The 17,227-nt window shown below is 42.8% G+C and overlaps 1 protein-coding gene and 1 long non-coding RNA gene across 6 annotated transcripts in view; one reads left to right on the plus strand and one right to left on the minus strand.

The window, feature by feature from the left end:
* The window catches only part of TMEM108 (transmembrane protein 108), a 168,197-nt gene that overhangs the window by 21,776 nt on the left and 129,194 nt on the right, over positions 1 to 17,227 (minus strand). The window lies entirely within an intron of this gene.
* Positions 512 to 14,078, plus strand: LOC111923553 (uncharacterized). The gene is made up of 3 exons (XR_002861155.2): positions 512 to 700; positions 11,256 to 11,311; positions 11,603 to 14,078. It is a non-coding gene; the product is annotated as an uncharacterized LOC111923553 (long non-coding RNA).

The following is a 17,227-nucleotide window of genomic DNA, read 5'->3' on the forward strand; positions in this document are numbered from 1 at the left end:
AGGAATGATGGTCAAGTTGGTGTAGTAAATCATATGTACTTATAAGTAAGGTCACAGCAGGAGCTGGATATAATTTCTGCTAATGAGAGCAGGACTCCACTGCTTGTATTTCACTCGGTGTTACTGCTGCTGAATTTGATTCAAGAGGTGGAGATACGCAGTATTGTACACAAGGAACAGAAGGGTGAGATGACACGGTGACACAGAGTATTTGGTTAGTCAGGGGATGAGTAATTTAAATGGAATTAAATTAACATGTGAAGTTAGGAAGAGGATCTCACTTTATAAAAATCTGCTCTACCAACTCTAGTTCATTCACTTCTGCAATTCGTATTTGCAATTCACCACGACTGCAGTTACACAACAAAGTAAAACGTTTCACCTTCCTGTGTAGATGGCCTCTTTTTACATCCCCATTTGCATTAAAAAGAAATAAAAGATTCACTACCAACTATTTGTGTTCTGCTTTGGAATGCAATTTTGAACATGTGTTGGTCTTGTCTTTTCACAGGAATATATTGCATGTCTGAAGCATCATTTACATTCGATGATTTAAGTGTTCATAGTGGACTGAGGTCATCCTGCCTTACACATGACGGGCTGGCACTTGACACCATCAATATAGAATAACTGTTTGGAATTACAGCAATAATAATGTGCAGACCCCCTACTGCAGCATTATTCACACAGTACTTTACAGGTAAGATATTTTATTTGTCTTTCCTTTCTGGTTAAACCTGCCTCTATTTATACTCAGGAAAGAATTTACCCATTTCTGAAATGTCATCACCTCCACACTTAATTTTATTTTGGAAGGAAATTGGAGTGACAACCCTAACAACTTCTGATTATTCACAGAACAGCCCTTGTGAAGAGATTAAGTGTACCAGCTTTTCCATGTTGCCCTGTCAGCACACAGCCCTTCAGGGATCTTCTCTTGATGTGAAAGTTAGCTCAGCCTCAATGCTCATTCATCCTTGACTTCTGTTTCGTTAATACCAGTTATGTTGTTGGTGATATGACGTGGACATCTTATCTCTCTCCTTCCCCCTCCAGAAATGACACTGGGAGCCTCATTTCATTTCAGTCAGGCTATAACACAGTTCCCAAAGCACAGTGCTTATTTTTCAGCTACTGCTGATGGGAGCTGGCATCAGAAGGCAAAATAAAGGGCAGCTGCTCTTCTATCTCTCCCCTGCACATCTCCCCTCCAAGAGCACGATGGCTGTGCAAAGCTGTGCGGCAACCTTGGGTGGCTACCAAGAGTACCAAGTGCTCAGACAGCTCTGCCTTTAAAGTACATGGGTGTCCCATGGTGAGAAAGCACTGCAGGAGCCAAGTTGAGAGGTGCTTGTCCTAATGCTTTGCTGGGAGATGTGCCTCTGCCCCGTGACCCAGCTGCTCTGCTCTTGAAGGCTATTGATTTTTTATCTGGTGGAAATGCAGAAATGCCAGCCATGGAACAGGGACATTCGATTTCTGGTAGTGTCAGTGCCTACCTCAGTGGTTGCACCTGGCTTCACTGCACTGCCCTTAATATGTGTGACTGCTTGGGCCTCAGAGAGGGCTTGAGATTTGCTGGTGCACTGGCAACAAACTTCCAACACAGCTGTGAGCTGTTTCCTTAGAAACAGTGCAAGTGCAAACATACCCAGAGGTGCATTTGGAAAGACAAATTCATCTCTGAAATAGATAATAACATGTTTTTACTGCCTACACTGCTCTTTTCCAGCTTTCCTTGGTCTGGACTTAATTTATTAATATGCAAAACATAATCTTGAAACTAGGGTGCCGTGGAGCTGTTGACAAACAAAGAACTTTTCTGTTCAAGTACTTTGAATGAACTACAATTAAACATCACTCTGAGTCCTCACCAGACAGATGCTGGAGGAGCTGTGTGGCAGTCAGATGTTACATTCTCATGAAATCCAATGATAATACTGACATAAGTGTCTAGTCACACTTTTGCCTTATTACATTTTCCCCCTCTCTCTCTTTTTAAGCATTCTCAGCTGTCATTGTACCCAAAGAGCAAAATCACTCCCACAGTAAAGTGCAATATCAGGACATAATTCTGTTTGGAGACAGAGCACTAAGTGTGGCACATCAGTGTTAAAGCTGCAGGAGAACATTAGTCCTTGCATTAGCATTAACTACCATGGCTAAGAGAATATATTAGCAATAGCCTTAGCAAAGGTCAGGACACCAAGAGGAAGGAATATCAAGAAGCATTATACAAAGGACATATTTTAAGTGCAGAGTTTCAGCCCTGTTCAGTATGAGTTCAAAGGACTGGATGGAAATAAATAACAGAAGGCTTGCTTGAGGTACCAGTTCCAGGACCATAGAGAGCAGTGTCAGGAAAAGTCCCCTGGGACTGATGGTGGCTTCTGCTGCAGTGGCATGAATCCAGGACAACTTCTATGCAATTAGAAAGATTATTCAACATACAAATGACTCTCAGAGGAGAACAGAGGAAACATTAAACGGACCTGAAGAAGTAAAACACAGCTGGGAGTTGAAGACCAGTGACCAAATTAGGAGTAAGAAGTAATATGAAGATGAAGGGCAATTAAGAATTGCAAGAAGTAGTCAAAGGAGTGGAAAGGTTCATCTTTTGTTCATTTCAAATCTGGGTACTGGGTGGACCATCTGAAGCCATTGGGATAGCTTAGCACAACCCTGGTTGGGTACTTGGGTGCTTAATTTCCCCCTTTAATTTGTTTGTTGGAAATCGTTATTTTGGTCAAACAGGAGATTTAAATAACTCAAGTACTTGCATACCAAAGATGTGTAAAACAGCTGCTTAGCCCATGATTACTCACAAACAGTAACTTGTATATAGTGGCTAAAGACAAGTGATCTGGTGTGAACCGAGATCAGTGGCTGAAATCCCTGCAGTAACAAGAAACCTGCCTAAGGTTGTATCTTCATGCAATCAGAATGTGACTTTTGTTTTGAGCGCTGCCTCAGAAAGGCACTGGAGCAAGAGCTGCTTCCGTCTGATGTCGGTGGCATCACCCACGTGCCAGAAGTGTCACACATGATCACACTTCACTGAACTGGGACTGGGGTGGGAGCAGGCAGATAAAGCAGGGGGAGCAGCAAAATTGACATGTACCTCTGCTCTTACAGGCTTAAACCACAGACGAAAGCACAGAAGAGCTTTGAGGGGATGTACAGAATACAGCTCTTTATGGAGTTACATTACTCTCCCATTCCTCTGTGCTTCTTTATTGTATATTTATTCAAAAGTGTCCCTGCTGGGAGCTGCTCCTGCATGCTCACTCACTGTCAATTACATTGCCAGAAACACAGCAGCACCTACAGCAACATTTCTATTGCTTTACAATTATTTCCTGAAGATGACCTTGGGTCCAAGATATTTATCAGACATGTAATAAAATAAAAAGAGGGAAAAAATGACACAGCAACAGTTTGCAAAGATTTGTTTGTGAAGGTGGTGTGATTTTAGCTTGCAAATTACTTTGTACTTGCTATGGTAATATAAAGCATCTCTTCCTCAGAGCTCCATGTCAACTTCTGCCTCTGTCTAAATTAATGCGTCCAATTAGTCCTGTTTTATTGTGCATCCATCACAGAACATTCACTGTTTTGGCTTTGAACAGTACAAATCCATATACTGATAATTATGAAAAAATACATTTCGTAAGACACAAGTGTTCCATATTTATCAGCAGTGCCTTGGGTGCTTTACAGGCTTTTTTTTTTCCTGAAATATTTTTAATTTCTGCAGTCAATTTCATCTTTGTGTTTAGTTACTAATTGAAGTTCAAAGGCTGTATAGCTCTTTGCACTGGGTTCAGGCTTGGCTAACTTCGTTTTTTCAGCATGTCCCTTGAAAAATGCTCAAGCTACCATGCACGTGTCCAAGGCACTAACTGATCTTCCAAGCTACGTGGCACACACCATGCAGGAGGAAAAAAATATCCAGACTTATTCCCTGAAATTACATCATATTACCTAACTTATCCAGTGCTGTTTCCAAATTTTGCCTCTTTTCCTATGTGAAATCTTTGGCACATGTTAAAAATGTATGTGGAATAGTTTAGAATGGACTGAAAGGAGGGTAGAAGAATGTACCTAAGGCACAGACCAAAATTATGGTTTCCTAATAAGCCTGTGGTTTTAAGAGACATATAACTGTCCAAATAATTATTTAACAGGGCTAAAACATTCCAGGTTTTGAGTCAGTCCAGAGGTGATATTTCCAGAAGAGAGGAGGAGAGGGAGTGATGCAAGGCCTAACCCTGAACTGAAACAGAGGCAGCACTGTCTCTGCTCATTCACTGGGGTCCTGGGATCAGCTGGACACAAACACCCTTTCAGCTCTGGAGCAGCTGCTCTTGGCAGAGCATGATTAAAAAGAGGAATATGATGACAATTCTTACAAGCTGGTTTAAAAATGATCCCTGAAAACAAAAGAGAGGTTTGTTTTTTATATATATGTAGAGTTACTGAAAAGCAAAACATCTGACACCAAGCTTTTATCTGAGCAGGAGATTTTAGCTGATTCTTCACAGTCACCTATCCAGTATCTCTGGAGGCACGGGAAGAGCACAGCCTCCCTCAACAAAACCCTTCTGATGTAAGAGAACTGCCTGTGTAGCACTGAATTATCTGAACAGCTCTATATTGCTGCTTATGATGGACCTTGATGTGAGTGTAGGACAGGTATGGGAACGAAGGGGAGATGATGTGGCTGGAGAGCTCTGTTGCGTGGTTTCTGGAATGGCAGAAAAAGAGATGTGCCCAAGGGCAGGCTGAGTCACTTTGCAGGGAGCTGCTGTGCTTCACTGCTGCTTGAAAGGGAAACATTTTAAATCTTTCTCCCTTTGTAGCTCCCAAACAACTGTCTGGTGAGAAAGGGAGGGCATCAACAGCTCTGGCGCCAGTTGCACACTGCATCAGGGCTTTCCTGCTTGCTGCCATGCAGCCCATAAGGGACAAAGTCACGGGGAAAGCTTAGCAGGGATAAAACCAGCAGGTTGCAGCAGAAATTATTCTTTAAAATCCTTTAAGTTTTAATGAAGATTCAGATCTTTTTCTACAGAAGGCTAATTTTTTCCCTGTGTGATTCCATAAAGGCTATTTAACTCTAGAGGGTATTAATTATTCACAACAGGTGAAGGTAAATAGCTGGTGGAACACAGCTCTCCAGCCTGGAGATAGCATAGATAGATAAATGTGGATGGATGGAGATGGATGGATGGATGGATGGATGGATGGATGGATGGATGGATGGATGGAAGTGGTTCATTCGGCTTTCCCAGCACCAGGACCTGTGGGATGAGCAGGTCCCACCTAACCCTTCATTCTCAGCTCCTGGTCCAGCAACACACATATCAACTGTCTTGCAGGCTCTGTAGAGCAACAGACCTGACCCAAGCTGAGCTTGTGTGAGTCATCTGGCCCTGCTGAAACCCAAAGAGCAGTGCCAAGCTGGAGCCATCCAGGGGCTGGCTCTGTAGCTGGACAGCTGCAAGGCCAAGAGCACTCTGTCATTACCACCCCCTGAGAGCCAGCAGTGCAGACTGACCCCTCCAGAGCTCCAGTCTTGCTGGCACAGTCCATTAACAGGGTCATGTTAATGCATGCTTCTCCTTACACCTCCCTCCTGAGACAGTGCTGCCACTAGCCTCAAACAAACGAGATGATTTCAGGGGGGAAGAAAGAAAAGAGAGGACATAGGTGGATGGCAGAAAGGGAATAATATTTTTAGATGGTAGGACAAAATAACCAATTGCAATCTCTGTTTAAAAAAAAATTATTCACCCGTTCATTCATTCATTCACTCATTTGTTCACAGGCATGAATATGATCAAACTCACCCTGCACACACTAGGAGTTGCTGGTGGCAGCTATGCAAATCCATTCCTAGCAGGCACCTTGTGGGATGCATTTACATGTCTTTTTGTGATGGGTGTATGATTATGCTGAAGAGTTTCCTCTGCTCCTCCTGTGCACCCACAGGTATGCAAGGAAGTAAGTCTGGGCATACCAGTGTTAGTTATAATTAACACACACATTTATATTTCATTTTTATATTTTGTTCATGTTTTTATCAATAAACACATTGGGAAAAAAATGCAATCTATTGCATTTTAGGTCTTACCTCCTTCTCCAGTATACATATCAAGGCATTTCATTTGTTGGAAGTTAGAAAAAGCTTCCAATACAGTCTGCCCAAGGAAGGCAGTACTGTGAATCAGAGGGAACGTTCTGAAGTGGGCCTGAAGTGTCCACACAGCATCATCTCCAATAGGAGAGGAGATAAAAATGCAGGCATTTGAGTCTCCTTGTCAGTCTCTATTACAGTCCCTGAGCAAAATTACTCACTTGGAGGCATTATCTCTACATATGGCAAAATATTCCACCATGTACACATGGCACGCAGCTTATGAATATAAAATCAATTTAAAAGGATGCCTCCTAATGCAAAGTGAAGACATAACCACATTTTCTTAACCCCAAATATAAGTCATGACAACTGACACTCAGGTGAGGTGTAAGAATGGAGTGCTCTGCCTCCAAACCACAGGAGGTAGAATTCTCTTGAACTGGGTGGAACAGAGTCCTAGCTGACAAACTGACCTCAGCTAGACCTGGAGGGCTTTGCTGGGGGACACCTCTGTCAGACTAAGCAGAGAATTTTGTCAAGAGATGTCAGGGGATGGCTGGGTCATTTGTGGAGGTTTCTTTTGATGGTTTAGGAGTAGGAAGACTTGATTTCATAACAGCTGTTTGTTTGCAGTTTGCCTGATAGAGCACGTGGCAATTCAATAAAGGCAGGAGCTGGAAAAATCCACTTTCTGTAAATATGTTATGGGTTTAAGGGGTTTTAACATGTCTCTTCCCTTTAACAATTTGCAATCTACAGTGGCTTTTCTTAGGTCAAGAAGCTTATTTGAAGATGAAGGGGCAGATCTGGTGGAATTTTATCTGGAATTTCACACAAGTGCTCAGCTTGAAAGAAGCAAGAAAATTCACCTAATGAAAAACCCAAGTCAAAGGCTGATTCAAACTTACTTAACAGATTTATGTGACTGATCCCTCAATATTTTGATGAGATGTTATCCATACCTGTGTTCTGGGTCTTCTAAAAATTGAAGGTTTGTCTCTCTCTACTGCCACCAAAATGTCGAGTTAAAGCCCCAAAACGACACTTGAATTCCAGCATTAGCTCTTTACTACTCCTTGGAATGGGTAAGATATTAGGGAAACCTCTGCAGAGAATTGCTTTAAGGAAGGAAAGGAAGAAGGGAGAAGAAAAGAGATACCCCAAGATAGGGAGTAGGGTGAAAGACAGAGGAAGGAAAAAAGGGAACAGAATAAAGTAAGAATGGAAGATGGCATATCTTCTTATCAAGCAATACTGGATGTAAGAACTATGTTCAGAATAAATAATGTTATCTGAAAAAGCTAATTGCTTGTATATGGCAAAATCCTCTTTCTGATCATTGCACAAACCTCCCATTGACATGGCTGAGATATTTACTCCTTGCTGAATGAACATTATTTGTACTTTGGCCCAGAGTATGGCATCAGAGCTGGAACCGGGCCTCTCATGCAGATTAAATCTGACATTCCTCCCTTCAACCTCAGTTTAACGTTCTAGGAAAAATTAAATTCTTCATCAATATGTACAAACTGTGCCAGGATGAGCTCTGCCCTCAGACTGGCATTTCAGGAGGGCTATGCTGCTGTATTTCAAAGCAAAATTTGGCCTTCAATTTTAATTGCTCCCAACTCTAGAAATATTGATTTTCTTCAGACATGAACTGTTTTCTCCTTCATCACTGAGGTCTATAAAACAAGCTGGGTTCAAATTTCCTAGCGTCAGCTCTTCTTGAGTTATGAGGTCAGAGAAGCTGCAACCGGAACAAATAGGAATAGCTGGTTTCTCTTCATGCCCACATATCATAAAAATAGCCAGGCTGCTTTTGCTGAGAGTTCTCAAAATATTCATCTTTAGATTGAGCCAAACCTGAAAGGTACATTGCTACCCCTCAAGGAACTTTCTTGAGAAAATTAGGAACAAGTAAAAACTGGGGAAGAGCCTGGAAAAAGAAATGTATCTGAGGCAGTAACGGTGGTTTTGTTACCACAGAAGTAATTAACAATTCCCACACCTCCATCATAAATTAGCTCTGGAAGAGCCTACATGCTCCTGAGTGGGACTGTGGCTTTCTTCTTTCCTAGAAGAGACATTTTTGCTCTTAGCATCAGTTAATCATAGGCTGTTTAGGGAAATTTTAATCTGTTCCTTATGTCTCACAGACAGAAGCCTTGCCACGATGACTATCGGGAGCGTGTGTAAGACTTCTCCCAGATCCTTGCTCACCGCCTGCTTTGGCAACCCCATCTTTCAAGCTGAACCTTGAAGCCCAGACCAGAGCCAGAACCATGCTCACAAAGAGTGCCCAATGTTTTTATCATCATCTGACATATTTATGCCTTTCATATTGAGACACGTTGGTTGGGTGAGGAGCCTGCTCCATATTAGGCATTGCAGGGACATCGCAGTCATCCTGTCACTCTCTGAAGAGCACTTGTACCCATATTTGCCTTCTGCAGTTTTGGATCAAATGAGATTTTTAAAAGTACAAGCCAATGGAAGTAAACCCCACAGCTCCAAATGCTTGTATCAAAAGGTTCAAGGACAAATTTGAGTCAGTTGCTAAAAAAACAACTTGTTTTGTTGCATGTAAGATGCACTAACAAACAAACAAACAAAGCTGGTTTACCTCTAGTCCCTTTTTAGCTAAAAACTATTTGCACTTGAAAACCTTCTGACCAGCCTAACTGCATAAACATCCTTAGCCAAAGGCAGTGGTTATGAAACACCATATAACTACCCCCTTTCACATGTCATTCCCTGGGACAGGGAATCTCTAGTACAGCATGAAGACACTGAGGACATCACGTGGAGCCACCATGTGAAAACATGTCATTACTCAGTTGTCACGCTGTCAAAAGCTGCAACCACTCACTGCTCTAGTGAGCCATGAATGACTTGTTTTGCTCCTTCTCAAGCTCTCCTGGCAAATGCAGAAATACTGAGACACAAATGCCCATATCTTGATCACCAGAAGGAAGGGTCACTGAGATGCTGAAATACATTTTTTTGGTGGTGAAGGGCAAAACACAGCTGTTTCTTAAGAACCAAGACACCTGTTCCACCATTTTTACTTCATGCTTCTAAGACAAAAAGCCTGCACAGTCCACCTCTGCCACCAGGCTTCCCCATCAGGTTCAATCTCACCCTGATGCTGACAATGAATAGGACAAAACAATACACAAGGGGAAGCAGGATCTGCCCATCCATGAGGCACCTACAAGGCACTGAAATCACAGGGGTTATAGAAGCAGAGCTGAGGGCAAATCTGGACCCATTATCTTCTGGCTGTTTTGAGAAACCAAGTGTAATAGTGCAGCTGTTCCTCTTTAGAAATAGGTTACAGTGTTTGCCGATTTATGGGGATTTGCTCCCCAAGGTGCATCACACAACTCCCATTTAGCTAAAGAGGGTGACATGGGAATGCTGAAAGGTGGAGAGACTAATAGGAGGTTTGCCACTCTGATTTTCAGTGAGCATACAGCATTCTTATTTAAAAATAATAGAATAGTGGTAGTTATAAACCACCTGCAACTCAGCATTCAGGAAAACAGTAAAATTTGATTAGAAAAACATTTCAGACCCAGAAAATAATGGTACACTACAATAGCAGCAGTGATTTTGTTCTACTGCAGGTGAAACAAGTTACATTGGTGGTCAGGTTACCTGGTGTTTCTCCCTGCCTTTCCAAAGGGCAGGTGATTTAGCACAGGCTCAGCTGCCTGGGATGTGCACGTGGAGCAGCTGTGTTCTGGACAGAACTAATCCTGGAGTGTGCTCTTGCTGTCCATACTGCAAAAATAGGAGTACAGGGCTGATGTCTGCACCATAGGGAGTACTGATGCATCATTCAGGGTTAATTAATTTTATGGATCCACTTCCTGAACATGTAGTTAATGAGTCCAGAAACTATAAACACCAAGCCTCGTCTTGTTGCATCAATAGACAAGAGACTGTGAAGAGGCAGGCTTGAACATGTGGCCGTTTTTGCTTTACTTCAAAAGGAACCTAAAGTCTGCATGCAAAGAACTTCAGGGAACACATGGAAAGTCACTGAAGCCTTGACATTAGTCATCCTGCCTGGCCTATCCTTGCTTTTCCAGGATTTGCCAAAGGAAACCTCTTATGAAGCTGCAGAAGGGCTGTCTGCAGCTCCTGGGAGCGCAAAGACAGAGCCTGTTTTGTCCCCATGGGGTCCTGTCCTCTTCCAACTCAAAGTGGGACAGGACACAGCTGATCCAACCTACTTATGCCTCACTCTGACCCTGCCATCAGTGGAACAGGAGCAGGGGCCTAAATAAACGGGTGTTGCAACCAGGTGGCTTTGTAAGAATATAGCAGATCTATTTGTCTGTCTGTCTGTCTATCTATCTATCTATCTATCTATCTATCTATCTATCTTCTATGACATATACTTTCTAGATATAAAAATAAGAAGTATACTATATATATCACCATAAGGTAAGAAGCATACTATTTATACAACACTATAAGGTACTATGTTGTTAGAGTAGCTCAAGACATTAGATGGCAAATTTGTTGCTTTGCATAGCCAGACATCCTCCACTTGATTCAAAACATTTTGATTAAACTATTTTGTGGAGAGAGACGTTCACAGGCAGCATCCTTCTGGAGCTTCTTTGCACACACAGGCACAACAGCAGCCAAAGAGGAGGTCACAGTGGCATGGCAAACCAACCTCCCTCAGGCCTCTGTTCCACTTCTGTCCTCTAAAGGGTCAGAGCCCCTGCTGACAAGCTTGCTACTGAGTGATAGCTGAGATGGAAATTAAATAGCTGGAAAATTTGCCTGCATGTACAGAGGGGGGCAAATAGGAAGGGAGGGGGAAGCTGTTGATATATAGCAGTTGTGTAGAGCAGTAAATATTAGCATTAATTTTGCTCGTCACAACTCCACATTCACTACAGTTTTCCACGTACCAAATCCATAAGTCTGTATGTGCTGAGCCAGTGGCTTGCCATAGCAAGCAGCAAATAATGGATGATGTATTACCTCCCTTATAATGGATTGGTTATTTCAGCCTTGATGTGATGAAATAAATGACAGCAATTTTGCTAATACATGTGTTTTCTACTCTCCCCCTCCTTTCAAACAGGGCAAAAAGGTGTCCTTTAACATTTAGAGCCATGGAAGAACACAATATGTATGATGGTAAGTGACTATAATGTAGTATGCCATAAACTCTAAGTACCATCTGGTTTGAAAGGAAGCCGATATGAGGCATAAAGAAGGTATTTTGCACACAACAGAGGTAATAAATTTGGAGTTTGCTGGAGAATTTAGACCCAGCTGGAAATAAATCCATTGCAAATACTTTGAAGTATTGTATAGATACATTAAGAAAAGATTCTGCCACTCAGCTGAAAGTTCTTCTGGTTCATTTGGTGATATTACAGCTTTGCTGGTCAAATACTGATCGTATCAATCCGCATTCTGTTTCAGACTGATGGTGGAAAATGTATGTCACAAGCTATGCATTGCATGAACAATATTTCTACATCCTCCATTAAAATACCAAATTTGATAGCAAAGGATTGCTGGTTCATGTCATCCTTGCCATAAAGAAGAAATTGGATGGGTGCATCACTGCCCTCTTCCTTCCCTATGCTCTGCTTACCCACGTTCTGCTTGTTTATGTGGCCAAGCTGTGCCCAAGAAATTGGAAAAAGCAGCCAGAAGCAAGTTTCCATGAGCCTAAGGCCACTACCAGCACACAGCAACTGAAAGCCCTTGTCCCAGGGAGCTCAAAGCAATGCCACCAAATCCAGCCTGCACAAACCCAGGAGAAGCAGGTGCAGCTGAACTCTGACTCCAGAGTTCAGTTCAGGGCTGGGAATGCTGGCAAATTCTTAGGATGACCTAAACCCACATTAAAAAAGATTCATGGCTGTTCAAAGAAAGATGCAAAGATTCAAGGCCTGATCCTGGGGCTACTGCCATCAGAGAAAGGATTTCCACCAGTCTAAAGTGGCTTTAGCCAAAACCTTTAGCTTGGCTCTCATTTTGTACAAGCCCCTGTGCCCTACTCTGTCTTCAGAGAATGGCAGAGGCCCTGCACTGCTCTAATCCTTGGCATGAGCATAAAATCATGCTGGGAACCCAAATAACTCTCATGAAGCAAGGACAGCTCTGCCCTTCGGTAGGGCTGGATGTTAAGCCAGCTGTTAAACACTGCTTGCAGCCAGCTGCACGTCTCCAGCTGCTGCAGCTCTCATCCCTCAGAGAAGAGGCACCACCTCTTCTGAGACATGTCAGCTCCCCCTTCTTTTTGCTGGATTGGACATGGAAATGTCACCCCAAGGCTTCTTGACCCTCACTGCAGTTATTTTTCCAGCACTCCTGTTGCTTATTGGGGGCTCTCAGTTCTCAAAGATTAATCAGACCAAACAGACTGTACCCAGCAGTGGTGGGAGTTGTTCCTGATGTTTATAATCCCAAATATTACTGTTTTACGTCACAGATACCTCTTTTCCCTGATGAATGCTGACTAGTCTCTTTCCCTTCTGCCACTTTGCTTAAGTCATATTTGCCCTTAGAGCAAAACGTGGCAGAGTCATGAACAGGAACGGAAAGCTCTGTCAAATGGAGAGACTAGGATGCAACGTGATTATCGTGTTAACCAACTCACTGCCCTTTGGATGCCTGGCCCACATCCAGCACAGTGACATCAATACAGTGCTCTGGGCACACACTGCAAGTCGTCAGATTGTACCAAAATGTCAAGCAGCATCCTGGAAGCTGTGGGGTTCTCAAGAGCTGATCAGATGCTGCACATCTGGCCCTATCCATGCACCCTCAGCAACACCTGCAGCACTCCATGGGGGCAGCAGCATTGCTCACCCACCTTCTTGGAAACCCACTGAAATCATCACGTAAACCCACAGGGGCAAGCATACCCACCACAACTTTCTACAGCAAAGATTAGGTGCAATAAGACATTAAATGGGTGTCTGGCTTTGCCTTGCTAATAGAGAGCTTCTTACTGGGGATTTCTACAAGACCTTCCACAGAAAAGCAGGTATTTGAGGGAGCCTTGTGTGCTTTGGCTTGGAAAATCAAGGATCTGCAGCCATATAGACCAGCCCTAGTAGCCCTGGTTCCCAGCAGGGGCTGATGGAATGTTGATGAAATTCTGGTACTTGTCTGAAAGCTACTGAGATGTGGCCCACCTGTAGTGGGGAAAGACAGACTGAACCCCCTCCTCCAGCACCGGGCTGCCAGGTATGCCATTTTCCTGCTGCAGCCACATATGAGCTGGTCAAGAGCCCAATCCCAGGCATCGTGTAGCAAATCAAGGACTTTGCTTTCAGCAGCTTCCTCACACTTGGTAGCAGCACAGCCACAACCAGTCTTGCCCTTTTAGCAAATTTTTCCAGATGAAGAACTATTTGCTGGTAGGGAAAAGACAATTATTATTTTGCAAAACCATTAGCCTCTGAAACCACACAGTGAAGATGATTATGTTAAACGTTAACCAAGGAGAGGGATGGAATACATTTTGTTGGTCAAGCATCTCCAAAGTAATGAACCAGACTAGTTGTGCCACCTCAGCTCCATATTTGGGAAGTAATATTGTGTTCATCAGGCAGTGAACTACAGCATCAGGGTCAGTGACCACCAAAGCCCACCAGAGAGACCCCTGGGACAAGAGAACACATGCGCTGATGAGGGAAGAAATACACTGATGACTTCAAGGAAATTATTATCATATGTATGTTTCTTCTAGGAAATCAATGAATATGTATGTAAACTCTATATATATATATAAAGCTATAATATATGTTTATACATATATAAACTATATAACCAGATGTATATAAACAAGAGCCTTTTCTGTACTCAGCATGGGCAATATTTTGATGGAAATATCCCCTCACACATTTGTTACCAAATAAAGAACGCCTGCTTCTTAATGCCACATTAGTGCTAAGGAGTTTTATTTTATGGATTTTTGGTAACAATTTCCTATCCAGTCTATCTTTTGTCTTCTGCCTAATCCATCACTGAAGTTACCAAGCTGAATTTCCATGGCAACAGACTGTGAGGTCAGAGAGAAAGTACTAGGCTGGATCAGGCATCTGAAGTGGAACTGTGAAAGGGAAAGAACAAAATTACTTTGAAAAATTAACCATTGTAATAGAGGGAATAAGGAAAAAAAAAGATTAGATAATCTACTCTTAGTTTGAAGACTCCGTTTGGTTTCTGACAAAGCTTTCACCCTCTTACACACATAGAAACCAAATTTGTCTCTTTGCTTCCTTTGAAGTCAACAGCAACTCCAGCAGGTGCAAAACATGGACATCCAAGGAATTGCAAGGGAATTCCCAGTCATCAGGAAAATTTCTCAGTATCTGTGTCTTCCTGCTTAGTGAGAGCCCATCACATATTGTCACAGGCCTCCTTTGAAAGAACATCTCCACCTCCATATATGGTGGAGCAGACATGGAGACTTTAAACACTTCTTTTCTAACAGAGAACATGCTGAAGCATTTTTCCTTTAATCCTCTCCTCAAAGGTGTAGTGACTACAGCCTAAAGCCACGTTTAATTAGCTGTCAGCTGTTTGCTCCTTGACATAGCCCTAATGCAGGCTCCTACCTCCTGACCAGGTGCTCCCAAGGGACTGCCTGCCAGCGCCCCCAGCATCCACATCAGACACCTCATAGAGACAGTGGAGTCAGCAGGGTGAGCCCAAAGATGGATGGCACAACTTCAGTGAGGGAGAGGGATGGGGGAGCGAGATGTCTCCCCCAAGGATGCTGGCATCCCTCTAGGGTTGGATAAATTGTCACACAGGAGGTTCTGCTGCTGTATGAAGGCTGGCAGTTTTCTCCTATTTTTAATAGGGTCTCCTGCTGTGCCTGAGATGCTGTCACTGATGTGGGCCCCTTCACATCACAGCAGCCACACGAGGCTGGTGCTGACACTGTCTCCAGCCCAGTAGTTTCTCTTTCCTTTAAGCAACACCATACCTTGTCTGTCCACATTTTTTACCACTTTCTCCTTCCAGGTGATGGTTTAGGACCTGCAGTTCTTCAGAGAAATCCAATTAGTGATGTTGTGCAAGCCCCTCTTCAGATGAAAGCCGCTGATTCATTAAACTACAGGCTTGCTGCCTTTACCCAAGGATCCCAGCACGTTTCCCCCTGGCAGTGCTGCCTCGCCTCCCTCCCACGCCTTCCGCACGTGCTGAACATCAGAGGAGACAAGAGGCTTTAGGGTCTCTGTGTTCTCCACCCACAGGGGATTTTTCTTCCTTTTTCAGGAAAGACAGAGGAGGAAGGCAGTATCAGACCCTGAAAACATTCTGGTGATGTTTGGAGGGGAGGGAGGCAAGTACTGGGAGAAACCTCTAGTGCCTATCTGGGATTTATAATGTGACTTAAATTACTGCTTTTTTTCTGCTGCTTGATCTGAGAGCATATTAGAGTCAATCTGAATATCAAAGAAATTCAGAAAGACAGTGGGGCAAGGAGTAGGGCAGAGACTGACAGGAAAATAAAAAACCAGGATGATGTTTTTTTTTAACAGAGATGATATTGCATATAGACCAGATTAAAAGATGAAGAAAAAGGGTGACCTGCTTGGCCAGCAAGAAAAACTGCTCAACATAAAGACAGGGGTTTTTTTTTCCCCCACTTAATTTTCACAGACATTTTATGGGTTGTTCATAGGCTACACATACTCTTTTTTTCTTTTTTTTCTTTTCTTTTTTTCTTTTTTCTTTTTTTTTGGCTTTCTGACAGTGAGTGACAGAAGGGTGATGATACAGTTTTACACCAAAGCACTATGGAGAAAGTTCTGCTTAAGACAGCTCCTTGGATGCACATTAGAATAAATCCAGAGCTTGACCTGGATCTTGAGGATGTGCATTTAGTGCACTTGGCCAGATAAAAGTATAAACAAAACCTCCAGACTGAATGGCCCTCTGCCATGCTGAAAACTGAAGGGGAATGTACATGTGTATGGTGGGATGGTGGGAAGGTGGGATGGTGGGAAGGTGGGATGGTGGGATGGTGGGACAGAGTGACAGAGCAGAGCTACTGAGGTTCTCCAGCCTTCTTCATGTGGCTATAGGAGGTGGAACATACTCAGCTCTTTAAAAAAGAGCAGGAAAAGAATGTCCACGGCCTCCCTGCAAAAGTACCACACAGAAGGGCTAACCATGCCTGAAACACCAAACCACCACTGCTTTTATCACTTTGACCTTTTACCAGGAAAATACTTGTTGTCCATATTGCCAGGAAAAGCCTAGGAGGTATTAAGAGAGAGCATGCCAGCTCCACAGCATGTCCCAGATCACTCTGATTCTATAGAAATCCTTCCCTGAGCCACAAAACCAACTCTCACACATGAATAAGGCCCACAGCCCTTGTTTAACATCTAGGGATTAATTAGCAATGAAGGACAGCATTACCAAAAAAGGATGGCTGTTTGGAAGCCATATTACCATTGGCATAAAGGGAGTAGGAGATGCAGCTGTAAAATTCTATCCAGGCATTTTACATGTCTGTGTGTATAAACATATCTGTGTGTGTACATACACACACACACACAAACCTGTAACTGGTATTTCACACTCAAAAGTTCTTATACTGCCCCTACAATGTAATTATTAATCAATTAACTAAAACATTTTGCTGTCTTGAATTTGAAGATTTGAATTTGATTTGAATAGGGTGGCCTGTATTACTAGAGAATAAAATAATCAGTCTTTGTTAAAGTCAGAGCTAAGATCCCTCTCACTTTTCCCCACATGTCGTTTTGAGGATTAACTTTGCTGTGATTTCCTTCTCTCCCTTACTGATATTTAAATATTCTTACTTCTGATTCTTCTTTCATTGCTCCTATTGTTTTCACACATTTTCTTCACATGGTCAGAGGTACTGACTGTTTTTCTAATTTGCACATTTTCACCCATCTATAAACTGGCTGTCATAAAAGCCAGTCTGAAGTGGATTTTGTTTAAAAAAGCCATAACAATGTGATTTTTTCCATTCAGTATTCAGACTTTGGTTTTGCAATGAGCCAGTTAACAAAATCTTGACTTGCTTTTCTGCAGTTTACA

The sequence above is a fragment of the Cyanistes caeruleus genome, chromosome 1 (assembly GCF_971803275.1).
Source record: "Cyanistes caeruleus chromosome 1, bCyaCae1.hap1.1, whole genome shotgun sequence".
Lineage (NCBI taxonomy): Eukaryota > Metazoa > Chordata > Aves > Passeriformes > Paridae > Cyanistes > Cyanistes caeruleus.